Source organism: Protopterus annectens, chromosome 2.part2 (assembly GCF_019279795.1).
Source record: "Protopterus annectens isolate FY-2018-M chromosome 2.part2, PAN1.0, whole genome shotgun sequence".
Classification (NCBI taxonomy): Eukaryota; Metazoa; Chordata; order Ceratodontiformes; family Protopteridae; genus Protopterus; species Protopterus annectens.
The window spans coordinates 328296637-328322480 of NC_056730.1; positions in this window are offsets into that span (position 1 = coordinate 328296637).

Sequence of the window (25844 nt, forward strand, 5' to 3'; positions counted from 1 at the left end):
ACTGTGTGTGAGGTATTAACTGGAAATTTTCTACATTTGTTAAGCACCTGTTTGGGTTTGTTTGTTCTGACGTCCTGCCAAGGAGTGTATCATATAACAATTGTTTGCAGTTAAAAACATTCTCTAGAGTCTCCTTGCTCCTTTATCTGTTTACAATTTTAATTTAAAGACTCACTGCTGCTTTTCTGCTGTGATAAACATTTCTGCAGTTTTTTTTTTTCTACCTAAGTAGTGTAGGTGGTTGTAGCATTGCCCATGTTCAGGCTTGTGTTTTGGGCCTAGTTGTTTGTTTGTAGAGGCTGTGTGTCTGACCAGATGTTCCAGGCCATCTTAGTTTAGCCAAAGCTATTCTTGCATTTCAGTGAGAGGGGAGTGTTTATGGTCATTGGCTGATTGTGGTTACCTGGACTATGGCTTGGAGTAAGCACCTCATTGGTTCTTTCGAGCTTTTTTTTAAACTGTTTCAGATTTCAACTTTCTGTTACTTAAGAAGTTAACTTCTGAGTGTTTCTGCCATTTCACACTGAGCTAATCAGAGGAAGGGCACTGAGCAAACCCTGATCTGCGATATATAACATGAAGTATCCTGTTTTTTGCTTATTTTTATGAGTTATTTATAGCACTTTTATAGTCTGCTGCATACTTTTCTAGCTAGTTTAACTGTGTGTAAGGTATTAACTGGAAATGCTCTACATTTGTTAAACACCTGTTTGGGTTTGTTTGCTCTGAGTTTTGTCTCCCACCCTCCCTGCCTATTGGTATCCTGTTCTTATACTTGGTGGCTTTGCAGTTCCCCGCCCCTACTGTAAATTTGATCTGGGACACTCCTCCTAGTTTAGTGTCATTACCTCAGTCTACCTAATACAGGGAGAACATTTGAGAAGGCCAACCCACTTAGTTCTTAACCTTGAGTTATCTTCTGCTCTTCCTTACTGCCTTTCCACTTTACCAAAAAAAAATTCTAAGCTTGTTTCCTGCCTTTCCTGTAAGTATAGTCCAGACACAGATTTTCTGTATCCAGGACTGTTTGTAAGCTTCTGCGCCCCCGCCTTAGCTAGGTTTAAACTATTCCCGGCACCATAAAGTCTGCTCTTCAAATTTTCCCTTAGAACTATCCAGTTTGTTAGTTTTAGCACTCATATCTGTTTCTTTGAGCTCAGCACTTGTTCAGAATTTGTTGTAAGAACTAAATAAGCTACAAATTACCACAGCACTCACTTTTCCTCACTTATTTAGAGAAAAATAGGTTTTAGTACTTAATAAATAAGCAGCTATCCAGGCATGTCCAAGGATCAGCTCCTGGTGTTTTCTCCTGTCTACCTGATGAATCTGGGCATCTTGGGGCAATGCAGCAATTGCCTCATGTACACAGACAACCCTCTCCTCCTACCACCCAACTCTACAACCTGTGAGAGATGCATTTATATAGCCCAAACTGAAAGTAAAGCTCTCTTCACCCAAGACTGGACTAGACAGTCAAGAGGAGAGGGTAAACACTTGCACCAAACCACACTCATCACATAGTCCCTCAAAACCTACACCACCAAAATACACACATAAAAATACAAAACACGCACCTACATTCACGGAGGCTCTGCCCAAGCAACAGGGACCTCCAAAGCAGAAACGAAAAGCAATCTCCACCCCCCATCATAACCCAAATGACACATAGCCCACAAACTCAGTGTGCCACTCAACTACAGCCCATAAGGCATAACAACGTACCCAACACTCTAGTCATAGATGACTCTATAGTCAGGCACATTGATGTTCCATTCACCAGGCTAAAAAAGGAGAAAGTTACTGTCAGCTGCCTGTCGGTTCCAGGATCTCCCACCTAATGCACGCACTCAGGTCACTCCACAACAAGTACAAATATGACTCTGTCATTGTCCATGTTGGTGTGAATAACCTGAGACATACCTCCCTGGACTACATAAAAAGAGACATGAAGGAGCTGTCCGATCCTGCAGCCCAGTCAGGTGTGACACTAGCCCTGAGTAGCATCCTGCCATCACCCAGAATGATACCACAGTACAAGGACACAATGATTGACTTCAACAACTGGCTAAGCTACTGGTGTCATTCTAAGGGAATCCAGTATCTGTCTGCCTGGGATGACATGATCAACAGACCACGATGCTTTGCCAGAGACGGCCTGCACCTGTTACCCTTGGGATTCCAGATACTGGCTAAGGCTCTTGCCACCCCTATAGTGCCTTTTTTAGGCAAGGTTCAAATGACAAACTCACCACCGTAACAGGTACAAGCAAGCAAATTCTGAGGGTAATGCTATTCAATGTTAGAAGTCTAAACCTCAAACTGCACTCATTCGAGGCACTCCTTAAAATGGAGAAGATCGAAATCTGTGCAGTGACAGAGACCTAGTTCAAGGCTCCAGAGAGCACCCCTGCATTACCAGGCTATAATTCATACCACACCTTTCAGCCACCTAACCTGGACCAAAACACTAAAGGAGGAGGCGTGTCCATATTCATTAAGGATATCCACACCTCCAGGCTAGTTGCTTAGCATAATGCATCCAAGATTTTCCAAGAGCAACTAACTCTGGGCAAGACCGCAATCCAAACTGCAGTTTGCTACAGATCCCTCACCATGTCCCAGGATTCCCACTCCTCATTTCTTGATACACTGGAAAATATTAGGGTACAACCTAACACCCTAATAATGGGCAATTTCAACTACCCTACCATTAACTGGGAAAACTACTCATGTACCAACTCTTTTGCTCACTGTTTTCTGGAATTCATAAATTCCAATGGCTTGGATCAACTTATCCACACTCCCACCAGGGGCACCAATAGCCTAGACCTGGTCATTACCAACATGGGCAACCGGTGTTCCACACCAGTGGTCAATTCCTCGTTGGTCAGATCCGACCACAAACTAATCACCCTAGACATCTACATCCCGCACCCACCCCTAATTAGAGAAACCATCATAAAGAATTTCTCCAAAGCCAACTTCACACTTCTTAAGACAGAAGTGGCAAACTTCACGACACCCATGCAGACGGACAATAAAGATACAACTGCTGAATCCTACACAAATGCACTTTATAAGCACATACAGCAGTGCATGGATCGTGCAATCCCTAACAGAACCAAGATGCTATCCTCCAAAAAAAGGAAGCCAATCTGGTGGTCCCCTGCCATAAACAAACTCTACAACAGCAGAAAGAAACTGTTGCAAAAAAGAGTAAAATCCCATGATTGGAGGAACTCCCTGGTCAGCCTCAGTAAAAAGCTGAGATCCCTCATAAAATCTTCCAAAGCTAGTTATGAAAACAAAATCACCACTGATTCTAAAGACGACCACAAAGCATTCTATAGCTATGTCAAGAATCTTAATGGCAACACTCAGATCTACTCTGAGTTTCAGCACAATGGCACTAAATATACAGAACCAACTGATATTGCCAACATCCTGGCAGACAGGTTCAGTGCTAACTTTACTCCCCTCACCCCTAAAGGACCCATCTCTATACCGGAAGAATGCAAAGTTCCTGTAATCACGGCTGCACAGGTAAAAACCACACTCTCCAAAGCAGAGAACACAGCATCCATGGGTCCTTACAACATCCCAGGCTGCATTCTACACGAACTACAGAATGAACTGGCACCCCACCTAAGTACAATGTTCAATCATAGCCTCATCTCAGGCTTTGTGCTCACTGAATGGCGAACAGCGATGGTTATCCCACTCCACAAAGGGGGAGTCACCAAGGACCCTGGGAACTACTGCCCCATTAGCCTGATGAGCCTGGTCTGCAAGGCTATGGAACTTATAAACAATGACATTGGTAATCTCCAAACTCTGGACCCCACCCAGTTTGGGTTTGTAAAAGGCAGATCATGTCTTCTAAACCTGATAGACTTCTTTCAAGCAGTCACCAAAGCCGCAGATGAGGGTAAGGTGGTTCACACAGCCTATCTAGATCTTGCCAAGGCTTTCAACACCATCCCCCACTCTGGAATTATAGACAAACTCACTAAACTAGGTATAAATCCCTATGTCACAAGATGGGTCACCAACTGGCTCACTGACAAAACCCACACTGTGAAAGTAGCAGACTCCAAATCCGACTTCAGACGAGTAACAAGTGGAGTACCACAGGGTTCAGTCCTGGGTCCTCTCCTGTTTGGAATCTACTTACTTCTCAGAAGTACAGGCTACCACAGAAGGTCTTTAGCTAATGAAGTTTGCAGATGACTGCAAATTAGGAGCCATAATCAAAACTCCTAACGATGTGGACATCTTACAAAAGGGCCTCACTGAGACAGATGCCTGGTGTCAAAGCCATGGCCTCAAGCTCAGTGCCAAAAAGTACATTATCATCCCTTTTGGTAAAAACTCTGTACCCATGAACTACCACATAGGTGGTAGTCTACTTAACACCAAAAGTGTGATAACAGACCTTGGGATACAGGCGGACAGTAGTCTCTCCTTTGATAATCACATCGCCACAGTAGTCAGGAAATCCTACATGGCACATGTCATCACAAAAGGTTTCTCATCCAGGAAAAAAGAGGTCATTGTTCCCCTCTCGTCACTCATTAGACCCATTATAGAGTACAGTGCCCCTTTTGGTATGTACCTCACAAGACATCTACAACAACTAGAAAGGCTGCAGAAATACCTCACAAAGAAGATTACTGGCCTCAAACAGATGCCCTACGCAGACCATCTAAAAAAACTCCAGCTTTACTCCGTCACATATCGCCTACTCAGAGGTGATCTCTGCCTAAAAGCTATGTCAAACTAAGAGCTGTTGGACATGCTCCACTTAAAGAAATCCCAATCCCTCTGAGCTACACACTTTAGGAACCTAAACATTGTCACCACAATAAACAGAACATGCTGGAGGGATAGATTCCTGTCCCAGAGACTTCCCATAGTCTGGAACAAATTACCTATCGATATCAAACAAAGCTCCTCATTAGCACTCTTCAAGAAAAATCTTGATGATTGGATGGGAGATAGGAAATTCACCCTGGGGATCACTTCTGTGGCTCTGCTCGACAGGGGCACAGGAAAATAATTTTCTTGGGTGGCGAAAGCCAGGGTACCTTTTTAGCTAGCCTTATATAGGCCCTAGGGCCAGTAGCCTAGTACCTACCTATGAACCTATATGTGCAAAACTATCCACCGTGTATCCAAAACCATATGGAAAGTAATTTAAATTAATTTTATTTTTTTTTAATAATCAGGGTATGTTTGCATGGTACGCCGCAGTGCACAAAAATGCTTTTAGGAAAAAAAAAAAAAAAGAGTGTGTAAAAAAGTACAGTTGTGTACACTTACCATAAATATAGATGTTCGAGTCTGTTCAGTGTTGCAGTCATCACATTTGGGTTATCCTGCCAGGGGTAGCCCTCAGTCAGCCCGAATACCAGAGGCTTAGTATTTCTGCATCGGTTGCTGTCGCTCCAGGACTGATGTCAGGTCATCAGTGGTATAAAATCAGGCAGCCGATGCCATTATATCAGTTTTTCTTGCCCTGTCAGGAGCCCCCCCCCCCAAATAGGGATCTAGATTATGGTGGAAGAACACCACCAGTAGAAAGTGAATACCAAAAAATCCCTGTAAGGAGAGAGGAAGGGAGCGAGCGAGAGAGAGAGAGCGAGACAAGAGGGATGGAGGGAGGGAAACCAGGACTGCAACAGTGAATACACTTGAACATCTAAATTTATGGTAAGTGTACACAACTGTACTATGTTCTTCGTGTTTCACTGTTGCAATCAGCACATTTGGGTTGATTCTCAAAGCTGAAGAAAATGGTGGAGGCAGTCAAGAAGACTGTGGGCTGGCTAGGATGCCCTGCAAGAATGCAGTGGCAAAGCCTGCCCTGGACTTGGAGAAGATAGACAAGTGGTAATGCTTTGTGAAGGTATGAAAAGATGTCCATGTTGCAGCCTCCAGGATGTCCCTGGTGGGGACCCCTCTGAGAAAGGCTGCAGAGGTGGAGGTTGCCCTGGTGGAATGTGTCCTGATCCCCTTTGGGGTGGTTTCCCGTGCTGTCTGTATCAGAAATGGATGCAGTGTGCTATCCATTTGGAGAGTGTTTGGATATGGCCTTGCCCTCTGCTACTGTTGCGAAGCTGACTAGCAATTGATCAGTTTTTCTAAAAGATGTAGTCCTGTCCAGATAGAATCTGAGCTGTCTGTGCACATCTAGAGAGTGCAGTATCCTTTCCCTCTTATTTTGTGGGTTAGGGAAAAAGGTGGGCAAATGTATGGATTGGTTGAGAGCCACACTGGACACCACTTTAGGCATGAAGGATGGGTTAGTCCTGAGTGAGACTCTGTCAGCATGGAAAATGATGAAGGGTTCTACAGCCATGCGTACTTGTAGCTCTGATACTCTTCTAGCTGAAGTGATGGCTAGAAGCAAGGCTGTCTTCCAAGAGAGAAATTTTAACTCTGCTGAAGCTGCAGGTTCAAAGGGGGGTAGGTTGAGCTTTTCCAACACAAAGTTAAGGTCCCAAGCTGGGCTAGGAGCTCTTCAGGGTGGCCTTAAGTTGTTAGCCCCTCTTAGGAACTGTTTAATGAGAGGGTGTGAGAAGAGAGGTGGCTCTGTGCTGTAATGAGCACAGATGGCAGAGGCATGAATTTTAATAGAAGAGAAGGATAGACCCCTGTGTAGCAGGTCTGCCAGGTAATGCAGGATAAGAGGTAGGGAGGGCTGTGCCGTTCTAGCTCCCTTAGCCTGGATCCAGGTGCAAAACTTTTTCCACTTGTCAGCATAGGATTTCCTAGTGCTGGGGCATATAACATCTAGGACTTGTTTGCTTAGGCTGGTCAGGGTGGTCAGGGAATAAGCCAAGCTGCCAGGTTACGGGTCTGCAATTGGGGATGCATGAATTCTCCATTCCCCTCAGTCAGGAGTGTTGGGATCTGAGGTAGGTACCAAATTGGCAGGAATGACAGGCTGCGCAGCAGTGGGTAGTAGTGCTGGCATGGCCAGTCTGGGGCAATCAGGATTACCCTCGGTTTTTCCTCCATTACTTTGAACAATACCCTTGATATGAGTGATAGAGGGGGAAATGCATAGATCGACAAGTTTACCCACTGGAAGGATAGAGCATCCACTTTCCAGGCCTTGATGTGAGGTTCCCTGGTGCAAAATTTTCTGAGCTGATGATTGGAGTGGGAGGCAAAGAGGTTGACCTTTGGGGTGCCCCATTTCTGGATTACAAGGGTGAAGGTTCTGTGGTCTAGCTGCCACTCATGTGGGTCTAGCAAGTTTCTGCTTAAGCTGTCTGCCATAGAGTTTAGAAATCCTGGCAGGAATTGTGCTAGCAGGTGTAGTTGCATGGCTGAGGCCATGTGCCAAAGGGTCATGGCAAGCCTGCAGAGAGGATAAGAGTGAGTCCCTCCCTGCTTGTTAATATACCATACCACTGAGGTGTTGCCTGTTTTAATCAGTAGAGGCCCCAGGGAGAGTAGGGGTCTCAAGGCTGTCAGGGCGTACTGAACAGCTAGCATCTCTTTTTGGCTGATGTGCAGATGTATTTGATTTGGGCTCCAATGGCCCTGAATGCATCTGCCATCCAGGTGTGCACCCCAGGCATAGTCTGATGCATCTGTGGTGAGGGTCTGGGTGGCATGAGGTTGTGAGAAGGGGAGTCCCTTGTTGTGGTTGCAAGTTGCTGCCCATCAAAGAAAAACTTTCCTTAGACAAGGTATCATTGGTATGAGAGTTTCTAGGTCTTGAGAGTGCTGACACCAAAAGCTTTTAGGTATCATTGTAGTTTCCTCATATACAGTCTGGCATATGGAATGAGTAGGATGCAGGAGGCCAAGAACCCTAGAGCTTGCATGATTTTCCTTGCAGATAATTGGGTTCTGGTGGCTAGTTGACAGAAATAGCCTGTCAGGTAGGCTTGTTTTTCAGGAGTAAGGAATGCCATCTGGGATGCTGTGTCCAGACTTGCTCCCAGGAATACAATTTTTTTTGTGTGGGGACTAGTTTTGATTTCTTTTTGTTAATAGTGTACTCCAGGGAGGTCAGTAGGTCCTTTACAAAAGTCAGGTGCTGTAACAGCTTTTCCTGACTGTCTGCCTGAATCAGGAAATCGTCTAAGTATAGGTAAATTTGAATATTTCTTTGTCTGCAAAAAGCAATGGTGGGAGCCAGGCATTTTGTGAAAACTCTGGGAGCAGTGGTAAGTCAAAGGGAAGTGCAGAGAACTGAAAGTGTATATATCCTGCCCTGAAATGTAGGTATTTCCTGCATGATTCCCTGACTGGGATGTGTAGGTAGGCCTCTTTTAGGTCTAGGGTGGCTAACCAAGCATCCTTGGAAAGCATTGGCAGAAGCTGCTGGAGGGTGAGCATTTTGAATTTTGGTATCACCAGAAAGGTGTGTAGAATGGATAGATCGAGGATGGGGCACCATGTGCCCTCTTTTCTGGGTACCAGGAAGAGTCTGGAGTAGAAACCTTGGCCTATCTGTTCTGCAGGAACATGCTGTATTGGCCTCCTGGAGAGCAGGGAAAGTACTTGCTTTTTGGCCTCTGCCCACAGGTTTGGAAGAAGATCTGGGAACCCTTTTGGGGTTGGCGGAGTGTAGAAATAAAATTTGTATCCCTGGGACACTGTTGAGGACCCATCAGTCGTTGGTAATAGTGGCCCAGTTGCTTGCATGGACGGAGAGTTTTCCTCCTAGAGGCACAAGCAGGAGGGCACAGCTAAGGGGTGGAAGTGTAAAGTCATTGTGAGTTCTTACCATAAGGGGCTGGCTTTGTACTACCTGTTTTTGAAGAGGAGGAACTCCATTGCTTAGATCTCTGCATTCCCTGGGGTTGCTGTCTGGGGGGTCTGCTTACCCTGGGTCTGGGGTGAGCTGATCTGGAGGGGGCAGGAAAGGACCAGTGCTTGGAGGGGCAATGCCTAATGAAACTCGGAGGCTGGACCTGTAAGAAGTCTATAACTGTCTGCATAGATTTTGCTTTTTCTTCCATCTTTTTTAAGACCTTTTCTGCCTTGGTGCCAAATAAGTTGTCTTTGTTCGATGGTGCATCCAATAATTTGGATTTGACATGGTCTGGCAAGGTCTTTTCCTTAAGCCAAGCATGCATTCTAAGGACAGAACCAGTGACTGCTGCCCTGCAAGATGCTTCTAGGGCATCAAAACTACATTGCAAGGTATGCTTAGTTACTTAACTTGCAGAATGCATTAACTCTTGTAAGTCTTTATTTTCTGCACAAGCAGGAAAGGAAGATATTTTTTGTTTAAGGAGTTCCATGGTATGCTGCTGATATTTCAGCATTTGGAACTGACAATATAATGCTCTAATAGCAAGAGTAACAGAGGTATGTACGTTTTTACCCCATCTGTCTAAAGCTTGGGAATCCCTGTCTGAGGGGGTGGGATTCTTAGCTGAAGTTGCTTTAATTCCTTTAGGTCCCTGAGAGATGACCTCTGGGTCAGCAGTACAATTTTTGAAAAGAAATTTGTGAGAGTCAGGGACTCTGTAATACCTGTCAGGTTTCCTGGGAGTAGGAGGAAGGGTGTCAGGAGTCAAACTGGATTCCATAAAAACATCATCCACAACATTCAGGACAGAACGAATGGCCAAAGGTCTGTGCTGTGGTAAATCTAAGAATTCCCTGAGTCTCTTTTTTTTTTGACTGAGGATAGTCTTGACATTCCCATTGGAAATGCTCCCTTAATGTATGAAGGGTTTCCCCAAATTAAAAATCCTCGTGTGGAGAGGCAGAAGAAATGGATTCCTTTGCATCAGAATCCTCATAAGCACAGAGGGGTTGCATATCTTCATATTCAGATGCATCAGAGTCATTGGACTCCTCTTCAGATAAAACTACTGGGGACAAGTCTCTTTTTCTTTGGGAAGGGGGTGGCCTGGCTTCCCCTAATAAGCATAAGGTCTTCTGCCATTTTAAGCAATTGAGACTGAGGCAAGGAAGCAGGTGCCTGAGCTTGGGTCGTCATTTTTTTTGGGTGTGGTTCATATCCTGGGCATTAGAAACTCGGTAGTTTTAGAAAGAACTGAAGATGCGAAATAACTCGTCGGTCTGTGTCAAGTATTGGTAGTGCGAAGTACTTCCTTGGAAGCTGGTGCCTGCTCAGCGGCACCGGACCCATCCAAGGTAGAGACATCCGCAAGATCCTTAGTCGAAGAAGAGTCTTGCAACATACCGGACTCCAAAAGGGTCTCGGTAGTGGTCTGCGAATCCACAGAAGTGGGAATCAGGGGCTGTGAAAGAGCCTCACTGAGGAACGGAGAACTGATGACTAGCTTAGCGGAAGCTTCGTCGGCAGTTTTGGACCTGTGCGGTCTGTCTCTGTCTTTATCTTTATGTTTTTTTGGAAGATCAGTAGTCGGATGGCTTACCGAACCCATATCAGAATTTGAGGACTGACAGAGGAAATATCTAGCTATAATAAGGGCCCGACGATGTACAGTTCTGGCATTGAACAAAGCACAAAAGCGACAGCAGGGGATGTCGTGGTCTGAGCCTAAACAGGTGACACAGTAAGAATGGAAGTCTCGGTGTGATGTTTCATTTCCACAGGTGAGACAATTGTTAACTTTTTCTGACATCAGTTAGAGCAAGAAAAAAGGAACCCCAATGGGGTACTTATCTTTAGAAGACTTCAACTTCAATTCAGAAATGAAAACTCAGGTAATGGTTGACCGGCACTGGTGCGAACTGCTTCTGCTTCGGGCTCTTTGGCAAGAAAGACTGATATAATGGTGTCAACTGCCTGATTTTATACCATTGACGACCTGACGTCAGTCCTGGAGTGACAGCAACAGATGCAGAAATACTAAGTCTCTAGTATTCGGGCTGACTGAGGGCAGGATAATCCAAATGTGATGACTGCAACAGTGAAGCATGAAGAACATCCATATTTATTAGTATGTGACTGTAATATATTATAGGACCCTGCATGGAGTATGTACAATGGTAGACTGCTGCAGTTGCTAATGAGGCAGGGCCTGGAATTGTGTAGTTTCCAGGTCCTGTGCACAGATCTCTATGCAATTGAGTTGGGGTTACTAATAGCACAAATGGGTATCCGTGTCCACAGATCCCATCTGTATAGGCACAGAACCATGTTGATGGCCACAGCAGAAGTAATTAACATCAAAGTGAGGTGTGTCTGAAGGCTTGTGAGGTGTGTTCGAAGGCTTGTAAGCTCATTGGAGCTCAGCGGTGCCTGTTTGTGTGGTGCAGCACTCGGCTGAGCGGGGGTGTGTGTGTACAGTGGCAGCTAAGCTATGTTTACCTCCAAGGTGCGTTTTTTATCATGTTTGCATGGTGCGCCACCATGTGAGCGTGATCTTCCATGGAGGTGTGTCTAGTGACCACTGAGCATTGTTTATCTTTGTGCCACGGGTTTGTGTGGCACACCTCCATGCTGAGCACTGATAGCTGCAAAAAAATGTCTGGGAAAGCCAATGATATATAGCCAATCACACAGGCTGCACCAAGAGCAGAGCACTATAAAGAATGCATACACCCTACAATCTGATTTTTCCCCCATACTCTGCACCATTGGAATACAGTGTTGGGAATTTTAACTGAGAGAATACTAGGGGCTGCTACTACAGGTCTGCTACATCTGTATGTGCTAGATGCTGAGGTCAGAGCTGCTACTGCTGGTGACAACAGGCCTAGACTGAGAAGGAGAAGAGTGTTCAGGCCCAGGGCAACCTTCCAGGAGCTACATGAGCTGGAGATTGTATAGTGCTACAGGGTGGACAGGGACATACTACAAGAAGTCACTGAGCTCTGCTACCCTCAACTCAGACCCAGAGCCAACAGAGGGGAACCCATCCCAGTGGAAACAAAAATATGTGTAGCTATTAGGATACTAACTACAGGTACTTTCCAAAGACCAATTGAGGACAAGATGGAGGTCTCACAAGCATCAGCATCCAGGGTGCTCCACCAGTTCCTGGATGCCATGCTACCACATGCCAGTGAGCAGATATATCTACCCCACATCCCTGAGGAAAGGGCCAGCAGTATGCAACTCTTCTATCATGTAGCACACTACCCTGAGGTACTGGATGCCATCGAATGCACTTATGTACACATCAAGTCACCACCCAATGAGGAAGGTAGGGTCTACATCAACTGCAAGGGTTAGCACTCCATCAACTGTCAGGTCATGTGCAATGCCCAGGGCATTATCATCAATGTGTGTACTGGCAGTCCTGGCAGTTATCACAACTTCCATATCTGGCATGCATCACAGCTGTACCAGATGTTTGCTGGAGGGGACAACTTGTACAGCCATTTACTGGGGGATGCTGGCTAAGTACTGGAACCATGGATAATGACACCCATCAGAAATAAAAACACACCTGCAGAAGAATGCCATAATGAGGCACACACACAAATCAGTAACATCATAGAGTGTGTGTCTGGGCTGCTGAAGTCACAGTTCCGGTGCCTTGATATATCTGGTGGAGTCCTGCAGTACTCTCCAGCCACATGTGCACAGATGTTCACAGTATGTGCCATGATAAACAATATGATCCTGCAGAAACAGCTGCAGCAGGATCAGCAAAGAGAATGGATACAAAACCCCCTACCCATGCCTAGGTCCCCACAGCGACAGCCACACAGGGACTCGGAGGAGGAACCCCCTGAGGTTGTCCCTGTTGGCAGATGTAGGTGTGCCCAGTATGCCCTGGCCTTGGCCAAGAGACAATGCATAGCACATACATTGACAACATAGGACCCTAAGGACTGACACCTTACTCCAACTCACATACATATAATAAAAATGATGCCAGCCACCCCACACAACCTGTACCTAGCCATGTATTGGCTGTGTACTGCATGCACCAGACAGTCAGCACCAAACTTGGTCTGTCAACTGCTGCAATCGCAAGGTAAGTCATTCTCCTATACACCACTTGTACGCGGTACTAGACTATGGCAGCATATGTAAGGATATGCCGCATGTTCATAGGTTCATAGGTAGGTACTAGGCTATTTGCTCTAGGGCCTACATAAGCCTAGCCAACAAAGTTCCCTGGCTTATGCCACCGAAGAAAGTTATTTTCCTGTGCCACTGTCGAGCAGAGACACAGAAGTGATACCTGGGGTGTATTTCCTATTTCCCATCCTCTCATCAAGATTTTTCTTCTAGAGTGCTAGTGAAGAACTTTGCTTGACATAGATGGGTAGCCTGTTCCGGAGTATGGGAAGTCTCTGGGACAGGAATCTATCCCTCCAGCATGTCCTGTTTATTGTGGTGACAAGGTTTAGGTCCCTAGACCATGTAGCTCGGAGGGACTGGGATTTCTTTAGGTGTAGCATGTCCAACAGCTCTGGGTTTGACATAGCTTTATATGTTAGGCAGAGATCACCTTGGAGTAGGCAATATGCTATGGAGTAAAGCTGGAATTTTTTGAGACGGTCAGTGTAGGGCATCTGTTTGAGGCCAGTAATCCTCTTTGTGAGGTACTTCTGTGGCCTTTCCAGTATGTAAAGGAATATAGTGGGCTACTTGCAGAGATCTAACAGCCACTTGGGACAATAGGTACTCTGTCCAATAGTATGTGCCCCATAATTTTCACTAGGCAACATGGCTGGAAACTCCACTACGTTATTCAAGGGAGATACCAAACAGTGGGGTCACAGGACAGTCTCAAGACTGTCTATGCCAGCAGAGCATGGGCTGGTCATCCCCCACCTCCAGCACATCTGTGTTCCCATAAAACTGTTGCAACAGTAAGTCTGCAATGATATATCAACAGACCAGACAATTCCAGGGATGTGACATAGAACCTGGTCACACATTGCATTTCCCACATAATGCATGGGTGACAGTATATGTCTGTATGTTGTTGATAGTGATAGGAATGCAACCTCCCTGTCTAGTGGCTCACTGGGCTAGGGACATTTATTTTTATTTATTTATTTTATTTTACATTTGTTAACTGGGAAAGTCCGATTTGGAACAAGCCAATTTTCAGTGGAGGCCCAGGGAGAAACACTCCAGACACATATCTTTGTAACATGGGTGGAAACCGGAGCACCCAGAGTAAACCCACATGAATGCAGGGAGGACATGCAGACTCCACACAGAAGGCACCCCAGCTGAGAATCGAACCGGAGAACTTCTTGCTGTGAGGCAACAATGCTACCGTTGCACCACTGTGCCGTCCATTAGCATGGGTGATGATGCTGATGGTTCGACTCTGGCAGCATCTACAGCTTTTGCATGTGAGGTACTTGTATGGTGGTATTCCCACAGACTGTCATAACACATCAATATGATACTGCAAGACAGCTGGACAAAGCTGGAGAGGAAGGGGACAACAAAGGGTTAAACCTACAGACAGACATTATACATGTTCTGAGTAACCTAGAAGGTGGCTAGTATAACAGCAAGTTGCAACAAGTCAGATTAGCTGCAGGATGTAAAGGCCATCACTTAAATGTGTCAGTAGTTGCAACACTTCATTACCTGCATTTTACATTATATTACTGGAAAACCCCAACTGTATGAGGAACAGAGCAGACATATGGGGCAAAATTCTGGACATTCTGCAAAAACATGTACAGGGAGATGTATGCAGACTGTCACCCTATGTGTGGTGTTACAGCATGTACCCCAGTCACATCATACCTCTCAACCTCTTAGAGCAACAAATCTGGCCAAAGCCATGAACAAAAGTGGGACAAAGGCCCAAAACTAGGGACAAGTTTTAAATATTACATTTACAAACCTACAGAATTGATAGACTAACAAATCTTGCATTAGCATGAATCTCCTGATGTGTATGCAATCTGAAACTCAAATGTCTGTAATTATTTCTTAACTTCAATCTTTAATGATTTGCTACAAATTTGCCAGAAAACCACAACTTTATGTAACATGGACCAAAGATATAAGGCAAATATCTGGAATTCTGTGCAAATCTGTACAGCTAAGAGGTATGAGTCACATATTAAGTTCATCAAACAGCCAGGGAATGCCTTGGACAATATCAAGGAAGTGTTGTACTGTGGTAACAGGTGCAGCAGCCAATGGTCTGCAGCACACAAAATCCCGGACTGGAGTGCAGGTAGCTCTGGCCTGGAGTTACTTTGTACTTATTGACAGTTACACTGGGCATGCTCCTACACTTAGCTGACTTGAACCCACATCTGTTGCCTCTTCCACCCAAAGACCTGCTATGTGGAAATATGTCTGTACATACAACAGCTATGTATACATATCTGTCTCTCCCTATCCTCCTCACACATGATTAGTGAATCTATCAGTATGTGGCACATACATATATGATAACAAGATACATATATAGGTATATAAAGTACAATAATACATAGACTCTCCACATATATCTACACAACACATTTATATAATGTACACAGACAGCAACAGTTAAGGTGACATCCCTATTATACACATTTATATATATATATATATATATATATATATATATATATATATGTGTGTGTGTGTGTGTGTGTGTGTGTGTGTGGGGATGTACTTATGTCCCCACATACCCTCGGAATGCTGGGGTTATCTGCACTTGTACTTATGTCCCCACATACCCTAGGAATGCTGGGGTTATCTGCACTTACACATTACAACAGTTGTCCAATGAAACAAGATCAAGGGCACAACTGTACATAATCCACTCACCCACAGATCCCTGTGCCTGCAGAATGTCACCCTGTAGACAGACACAGGTGAGCAAGTGGTGTAATGTACACTGGTTGCAAAGCATGCCTTGGATAGGCCATATTGTCCAGGCCACCATATCCACCTATCAAATTGCAGCCAGCCACGTATGGCCATACTGGTAACTGTACACACATAGCAGGGATATTACCAGGTATCCCACTCCTAGGACACTAGATACTTTAGTCGCCCTGATAGACAGGGGTCCAGGGAAATAAATACTGTGGGAAGAAATAGCCAGGGAATTGTTATGGCTAGGCTGGTATAGGCTCTAGGGCCGATAGCCTAGTACCAACCTGTGAACCTATGAACGTATAACAGTACCAAGCAATATCATTCTGCAGGCCACACATGCTGTCCAACAGAAGGCCATTTTGCATAGTCCACAAGTACTGTGCCTGCATCCACATATACAACAGACATAACCTGTGGTGCATGCACTAAATACTCCAAGCTATAGTGTGTAATACTACACAGGTAAGGGTTTTAATTTTACATCATTCAACTAGTGTATGTGTGTAAATATATCCCCTTGCAGCAATAGAGCCATGCCCATCTGACCTATCTCTGTGCAACAGTTATTTATTTTAAGGCCCTCTGACTAGCTGCTGGCCTCAACATTGCCCTCCGTTACAAGGCCTGCTGATGTCATCCACCTTAAGAGTGCTGGCTGACAGTCTAACATCAGATAAACTTTGTGGCGCATGCAGTAAGTACTGCAAGCTATAGTTTGTAGTACTAGCTAGGTAGGGGTTCTAATCTCACATCATCCAACTTGTATGTTAGCGTGTATAAATATATCCCCTTACAACACTACAGACATGCCCATATGGGCTATCTCTGTGCAATGCTTATGCATTTTAGGGCCTGTGACTACCTGCTGGCCTTTACGTTGCCCTCCTTTACAAGGCCTGTGGATGTCATCTACGTTAACAGTGCTGGGTGACAGTCTAATATCAAATAAACTTCATTGTGCATGTGATAAATACTGAAAATTACAGTGTGTAATACTAGATAGGCAGAGGTTCAAATCTCACATCATCCAACTTGTGTGTATAAATATATCCCCTTGCAGCACTACAGACATCCTTGTATGGACTATCTCTGTGCAATGGTTAGGCATTTTATGCCACTGTGACTAGCTGCTAGCCTTAAACTGACCCTGTCTAGAAATGCATAACTAATGTCTTCCACCTGTCTGACCCGAATGCAGGATATTTGTACATGTCAACTCCGTCACCACATCTTGTTGATTTGTAGGTTCAGAAAACTCAGGTGACACGTAGCAAGGGTAGCAGACCTTAACACAAAGTATGAATAGATGTGTACACTGACTGTCAACATTGTCCCTGATAGAGTGTTCTACAAATAGTCACCAAGGGAGCCATGCATGTACACTGCCATACCTTGCTATAGTCATACATCTGTTGTGCTGCCATGCCATTCCATGCTGCTGTACTGACGCCATCTGTCCATGGTTTATGTCCTCAGAACCCTGCAACAGAAACATACACAGCTCCATGACATACCTGTCATTCTGTAACACTCCCACCAGTACAACAGCATGCAACATAAAATACACAATGTCTGATGTGTAGTCATGCTACATACCAGCATATAGTACCTGTTGTGGGCCAAAAGTGGCATGGAAGAACAATACAGCACTACACAAGTACATTTCAAGTAATAAAGTTGCCCTGTGCATCAGCCACATTGTTGAAATTCCTACATTGATGGCATGGATGACAGGGATGTGGCACATGTATCTTCACATGCACAGGGTGTGGTGTGGGGGTGCCAGAGGCCTAGGCTGTGCTAAACAGCTAACAGCATGTGTGTGAGTCGGGAAGGGGTGTGGGTTAGATGGGCCATAGAGTGGTGCTGTGTGTGTCAGTAGGTGATCTGCATGTAACAGTGGTGTTTGATTGTGTGCATGTACACAGTCAAGCCCAGTGCTAGCCTTACACATGTATATGTTGGACAGCTGTGGACCATACATGATAGAGTGGACAGTTCACCATCTCCAGCCATGAACATAGGAACTGGCTTTGCCAGGAGTAGCACTGGCACTACCATGTTCAAGGTCAAATGTGGTGGTAGTACCTGACAGCGCCTGCTGTCTTAATGGGGCTGTCCCCCCCACAGGACCACCTAGGACAATGTGCCCATGGCCTGCCACATTGTGGTGTGAACAGCAAACCTCCCTCTGTAGTGCTGGAGGCATTGCCACTACAGTAGCATGACTATGCATGGCCACATGGACTCTCAGCAGATGGTGTTGCTGACCTACATCCACATGTCTGACTCCCAACTCCAACAAGATGTTTTAGCACGAACAATGTGCGGTCCAAGACAGACACTGTCTCAGCCCACCATCTATCCACTGCATCAGTGAACCAATCCAGGGTATCCCCAATGCAGTGGAGGCAGTAACGGATGTCAGACTGTGCTGCAGCCATAACCCTAAGCATACATCTGGCATTGCGTTCAGAATGTGCCTGTGCCTCCATGATGGCAAAAACATACATTGAATGATGTGACACCAGCAACAGGTAGTGGATGGGCAGCAGGCTCCCTATGAGCACCCCTGTCAATCCACTTGTGTGGGACCTCACTAGCTTTCTGGCTATAGCCAGTGTCTACACTCACTGGAGCCACTGTTGCCACACTTCCCTGTTCAATTTCTCCATCTTCTGCCTGTCTAATATATGTGGCTGTGGGGACTGGGTATGTGTGGGCATACTGACTGTGTGTGGAGACAATGGGGGCAGAAGAGGGATGTCAACCTCTGGGACAGATTCATCCCCCAACAACCCCAAATGTACCTCACTATGGCCACCATCATCATCAGAGTCCAATGAGACAATTACATCAGGTTGTGAGGGGGACAGACTCCAACCCCCTGTCACCTGTGAAAACCAAGAGAAAAGCAGTACATTACTACCTGCACTAGTGTGTATGATAATCCACACAGATTCATACACATGAACCACATGTGCAGTACCAGTCTCACATCTTCCCATCTCCGCTCCCATGCACAACAGACAACCTCAGAACATACACATACAAGTCAAGGCCTTTATAACATGCTCTTCAGCTACATCCAGTTAAAGTTGCCAGTACAATATACCAGTAGGGTATGCAATATGGCTCTATACATGATAGAAATAGACATAAAACCCAGCAGGCCTACCTTGAGAATGATTTCCCACCACTAGTGTCACTGCCTCAGGTATGTAGCATCTCCCTTTTGTGTCTGCACAGGCATCTTGGAGCAACTGCCTCATGTATACCAGGCTGCGTAGTCACTCCTAACTACAAGTTCAAACATGTCAATGTTCGTTCAACTACACACCTGTGATTACCCAGTCTATGAACTGTAGTTAACTGTTCCAGAATGGAACATACAAATATTCTACTCTGGCTAAACACAGCATTTGTACATAGGGCAATATGGCAGCCCTTAACATTCGAAGAGTATATATGATCCATACAACAACAGTATCGTATTTACCAGGCACACATCCCTGGGCTTGGGCAACTCATGATGGACCTAAGAAGAGGTGAGGGAGAGGTATTGTCAGCACCACCACATGTTGCAGTGCTACAAGATAATAACTGCATATATCCACATGCACAGTAGCTGCTGTGATAATGGATACATTGCTGACATTCTGAGTATGTGTGCGCAACTGTGCATAAGACCCAACCCCTCCCATGCAGATAAACCTGACACCCATGTACTAGTATGTGCAGACTGCCACAATGATTGATACAGTAACACACTGGTGAACACAGTCAGCTTACCTGGATTCTCCTCTTCAATAGATCCTGTGCACCCACCACCAGGATGTACGGCATGATGGATGCTTGGAAGGTTCACCAGGAATTCCTCTGTGGCCAAGAGTGGTTGTTCCATCATAGGCCCTCCACCAGTGGCAGCACGATCCCTGGCAACAGCAGCTGCCATTTGCCATGCAGCTTTCACCATATCTGCAGCCTGGTGTCAGCCCTGTTCATAGGTCCTGTCCTGTTGGCCAATCTGATTAACAGACAGCAAAAGGTCTGCCCAGAATGCTGCCTGCTGTTCATGATTGTGCCGAGCCCTGGAAAGCAAGATGTCATGGCGGTGTCTGAGACCATCCAGTATAATGTCATTCTCTGCAGTTGTGAATGGTGAATGCCTCCTGTGGTACACAGTTCCTGAAAGATAAAAAGAGGGGGACACATTACAAGACCAGATACATAGACGTCCACTATGTACAGATCCTGCATGCACATTATGGCCTGCACTATCCACTGTTCCCTCACACGTCATACTCCACAGTCTGTAAATACACTACATGTGTGGATATTACTAAGATATGAGCAATACTGGGTTATGTCCCTGTGTGCCGTGACCGATTCTGCTGTATGTCCCAACACCCATCAATGCAGTCTACTGTGGTGTGTCTCCTATGGGCAAATTCCCACTAATATGTCATACGGTCACTGTCAGACAAATATCAGTGTGCTATTACAGTGTGCTATTACAACAACTATATGAGGACAGCTCAGCAACACCAGTGTGCCACAATGACAGAAAGCAATGCATACCTGCTGTAGTATATGTTCCCTGCAGGCATCATACCTCTCAACTATACAGACGTTTGTAGAATGTCAGGATGTTTGCCTCATACATGTGGTCCTTTCCACACAAACTTGTGGATGTCTGACAAATGGCTGGCCAAGCATGGATGGCTGATGTAAGGAAATAAAGTCAGAATCTGACTTTCACGTCATACCCCTCAGACAACAGTTATGCTACAATAATATCGGTTACTCTACTCATGTTCTTACTTTGCACAGGCTTTATTTATACTCTGTTGCTGAGTTTGGGCTTTTGCCCTCACCTTAATTATGGCTTTTTCCTCAATTCTTGCAGTAGGAGGTTGACAGGTATGGAAAAATGTCAATGAAACAGGGACTTGGGCAGAGTACATCTGGGACATTCAGGGGCACTTTTACAATGTTAGAATTATTTATGTGACAAATTCACAGAATGAGATGAGGTTATTATCACTATGTATTACATGTAATCCACTAGCTTTCCTACAACAGCTGACCATTGTAGGACAGATTGACAGGGAAAGAGCTGCAATGTGATTGAAAGCATGGACATTGGAGAGGCATGTCTGTAGGTGTAGGAGAGCAGAGTATTGATGACATCTCAATACCATAGATCTAAGACAAGACTACTGCTGTAATCCATATTCCCCATACCTCCATCCTCCCATCTGCATCCTGTTATATGCAGTACTCCTTTTTTGAATCTTTCCTCTGGAAATGCTTTAAACATACTATGTGTGACTGAAATCTCATACAGACCTGTTCCCTATAACCACTTGATTGATTTTTGATGGTAATGCTCATTAACAGATAATTGCCTCTGCACCAATCTGTGTCTCAGAATTACTAAGTGCAGCCAGAACAGATGAATTGCACTATCATTAGCCAATGACATGCCACCATAGTGCAAATTATAAAGTCTTCCTGTAGGTCTTGGCCCCTTTCTTACTGTTTTAGATAGACATTACTGAGGTATGGAGACAAAGGGTAGGTACAAATACTGTCCATTATACAGATTTATGAAGGATGTCCACAGTTTTGCCTCAAACGTTTGGTCAGTGTCCCATAACATTGTGGTAATCTGGCAGTTAACTGGCAAAGATTGTGGGCTGAAATCAGTAAGGGACGAGAGACATGTGAGTGGCATATTTTATACCCATCAGAATATGATTGCTAATGCAGTAGCTGCTATTCTATCAACCTACTACCTTTGTAGGGGCATACTGTTACACATGTCCCTATCTCTGCCTCCCCATTAAGTATGGCTGTGTCCAGATCCCTTGTTCTATGGGGGGTTTGGGAGGTATGGTAGGTCTGTAGCAGCTACCGTTACATACAGCTGTATATGCTACAGGCTGCAGCTGCTGCTGCAACCTACTACACATAGTGGGGAGTGTGAAAACTGGTGGACAGGAAGCTGTATGTCTAACTGTGGCAGCTGTGTCAGGCCTGTCATTATGGCAGAGCCAGGGTAAGGGTATTCTATACAGTGCAATCAGTGAATGTGCTTAAGGTATGTCTGTTATGCAGCAGTGTAAATAACAGTAGTAGGCGACATACAGTTAGGCTATATGGATATATGCATTGTGTCTCTGCCTGCAGGCCTTTGTCTTGCAAAACTGGGTGGCAGTTAATAACATAGCAGTAACCTGTTGGGATTAAGATTGCAAGGCACAGTCGGTACCTGCTATCTTCACAATAATGTAATTGAAGTGCAACACAACACTGGATTTGAACATTGGACTGTGTGGCAAAATGTACTGCATGCAAGGCATTTAACAGACTGAGCTACTGAGACACTGCAAAAGCATGTGTATTTGTAAGATATATGTGCACACATACAGGCTGTGAGAAACATTTCTACAGTCATGAGTATGTGAATGGCTTTATATGGTTGTATTTCTGCACCAGAGTCCCAACTGAATAAGTACTTTGCCATTGCTGCCTTAGCGGGTGTCTTACCACAAGTTGCTGATAAAAGGGCACATATACCTGATATCACAGGCTTCACGTACATCCATTATTATTATGTCTTTGGCTGTCCATTGGTGTATTATTGCATCAGGGTCCAAGGTACACTCCTATTTTTCCAATTACTTTTTTATTTCAGTTACATGCTTAATGACTGTAGGTAGAAATAGTATGTACTGCTGGAAAGACCTGTTTAACTTAAAACCTGTGTAGCATGATGGGTTAATGCACTGTGCTATAGTTGAGAGGGGCCCAGGTTTGAGAACTGGCAGAGCTGTTTATTTTGTACATGTGAGTAACAATGAGATAGACAAGTATAGGCATTAAAACTCTTTAAAGCACATTACAGCTCATATAAGCCAAGCTAACAGAAGTGGCACTGTGTGCTGCTCTGTGCAAATGCACTCTAAAAAATATAAAGAAAAGAAAAAGGGGGTGATAGGACAGTGATGAAATGGGGGCAAGCAGGGGGAAAACATAGTAAAACACAGGTAGGGATGTGCAGGAAGGGTGTAGGAAAGAACCATAGCTATCCATTTCTTGTACAGCAACAGCTGTGCATTTTGACATATTTTTACATGAATTTTGACTCTCAAACCTCAGAGAGAGGGGTGAGGACAACATAAATGTGTTGTCAAGCCAATTGGACCAACTTAGTTGTGTTCAGTGGACATGTGTGTGAAATGGCGAGCTATGTATGGGCTGATATTTTTTGTGGGACAGGTGCCCATTTTTTTTTTAAGGAGAGAGTGGAATGTTGGAGAAGTTACATAGGTCTGTAGTGTGTACTGTCTAAAAGAGTGTAGTCTAATACTGTCTAAAAGAGTGTAGACTAATAGCTTTAGTATTGTCCCAGTTCAGATTTGCTGGCTCTGGGCCTGTTTGTTTTTGCAGTAATTGTCCTGAGCACATGACTAGGCCATCTTGAATTAGCAGAAGCCTTTCTTTACCTTCATGGCAGGATTGTGATGATTGGCTGCTGGCTAGTGGGGCTGGTTCTTTTGTGCTTTTTTTTAAAAGTTGTCTAAGGTTGTATCTTCTGGTATTTAAGCCCTAACTTTGAGAGGATTTCTGTCTCTACACACTGAGCTGAGTGGAGGAGGGGCATTGACTACAACTCTGATCTGAGATATATAACAATAAGTATCCTGTTTTTTTTGGCTTATTTATACTGGTTATTGCTTCTGGCAATTTATATATAGCACTTTTTATTGCCTGCTGCATACTTTGTACTGCATTTTATTGCTATTAACTAATCTGCACAGGTAACTGATTTGTTTGCAGTTAAAAGAATTATATAGTCTTCTTGATCCTTTATCTGTTTAAAAACTTTAATTTTGTGGCTCACTGCTGTCATTAAGATTTCTGTAGTATTTACTGTCTAAAATAGCATAGGCTAATAGCTTTAGTATTGTCCCGGTTCAGATTTGCTGGCTCTGGGCCTGTTTGTTTTTGCAGTGATTGTTCTGAGCAAATGACTAGGCCATCTTGAATTCACAGAAGCCTTTCTTTACCTTTGTGGCAGGATTGTGTTGATTGGCTGCTGGCTAGTGGGGGCTGGTTCTTTTGTGCTTTTTTTTAAAGTTGTCTAAGGTTGTATCTTCTGGTATTTAAGCTTTAACATTGAGAGGATTTCTGTATATACACACTGAACTGAGTAGAGGAGGGGCATTGACTACAACTCTGATCTGAGATATATAACAATAAGTATTCTGTTTTTTTGGCTTATTTATACTGGTTATTGTTTCTAGCAATTTATATATAGCACTTGTATTGCCTGCAGCATACTTTCTACTGTATTTTATTGCTATTAACTAATCTGCATGTATAACTGATTTGTTTGCAGTTAAAAGCATTCTCTAGAATCTCCTTGCTCCTTTATCTGTTTAAAAACTTTCATTTTGTGGCTCACTGCTGTCATAAAGATTTCTGTAGTGTTTACTGTCTAAAAGAGTGTAGGCTAATAGTTTTAGTATTGTCCAAATTCAGATTTGCTAGCTCTGGGCCTGTTTGTTTTTGCAGTGATTGTTCTGAGCACATGACTAGGTCATCTTGAATTAGCAGAAGCCATTCTTTATCTTCATGGCAGGATTGTGTTGATTGGCTGCTGGCTAGTGGGGGCTGGTTCTTTTGTGCTTTTTTTAAAAAAAAGTTGTCTAAGGTTACATCTTCTGGTATTTAAGCCCTAACTTTGAGAGGATTTCTTGTCTATACACACTGAGCAGAGTGGAGGAGGGGCACTGACTACAACTCGGATCTGAGATATATAACAAGTATCCTTTATTGGCTTATTTATACTGGTTATTGCTTCTGGCAATTTATATATATCACTTTTTATTGCCTGCTGCATAATTCTTACTGTATTTTATTGCTATTAACTAATCTACACAGGTAACTGGTTTGTTTGCAGTTAAAAGCATTCTGTAGAGTCTCCTTGTTCCTTTATGTGTTTAAAAACTTTCCTTTTGTGACTCACTGCTGTCATAAAGATTTCTGTAGTGTTTACTGTCTAAAAGAGTGTAGGCTAATAGCTTTAGTATTGTCCCAGTTCAGATTTGCTGGCTCTGGACCTGTTTGTTTTTGCAGTGATTGTTCTGAGCAAATGACTAGGCCATCTTGAATTAGCAGAAGTCTTTATTTACCTTTGTGGCAGGATTATGTTGATTGGCTGCTGGCTAGTGGGGGCTGGTTCTTTTGTGCTTTTTTTTTTAAGTTGTCTAAGGTTGTATCTTCTGGTATTTAAGCCCTAACTTTGAGAGGATTTCTGTCTATACACACTGAGCAGAGTGGAGGATGGGCATTGACTACAACTCTGATCTGAGACATATAACAATATGTATCCTGTTCTTTTTTTGGCTTATTTATACTGGTTATTGCTTCTAGCAATTTATATATAGCAATTTTTATTGCCTGCTGCATACTTTTTACTGTATTTTATTGCTATTAACTAATCTGCACGGGTAACTGATTTGTTTGCAGTTAAAATCATTCTGAAGAGTCTCCTTGCTCCTTTATCTGTTTAAAAACTTTCATTTTGTGGCTCACTGCTGTCATAAAGATTTCTGTAGTGTTTACTGTCTAAAAGAGTATAAGCTGATAGCTTTAGTATTGGTCCCCACCCTCCTTCCCTGTTGTTGTCTTGTTGTTATACTTGGTGGCTTTGCAGTTGCCCACCCCTACTGTAAATTTGATCTGGGTCACTCTTCCCAGTCTAGTGTCATTAGCTCATTCTACCTAATACAGAGAGAACATCTGAGAAGGCCTTCTGTTCCTCCTTTCTCCCTTTCTTTTTAAAAAAAACTGCCTGAATCTCCTTGTGTTCTGAGTGTGCTTCTCAAACATTTTGGAATTATAGAGTATATTTTAGTGCATTTATTAAAACTGTATTTACCTTAATATTGCTGCAACTCAAGTTCTCTAGGTTGCACTGCATCTGAATTTTTTAAGTGTGTTTTAGCTGCTTTTCTGTATATATAGACTTCTCTGTATATGTAGACTAGCTACTTATACTACTGTATTACTGCCTCTTACATCGTATTTCAGTTGTGCACTTGCCTTG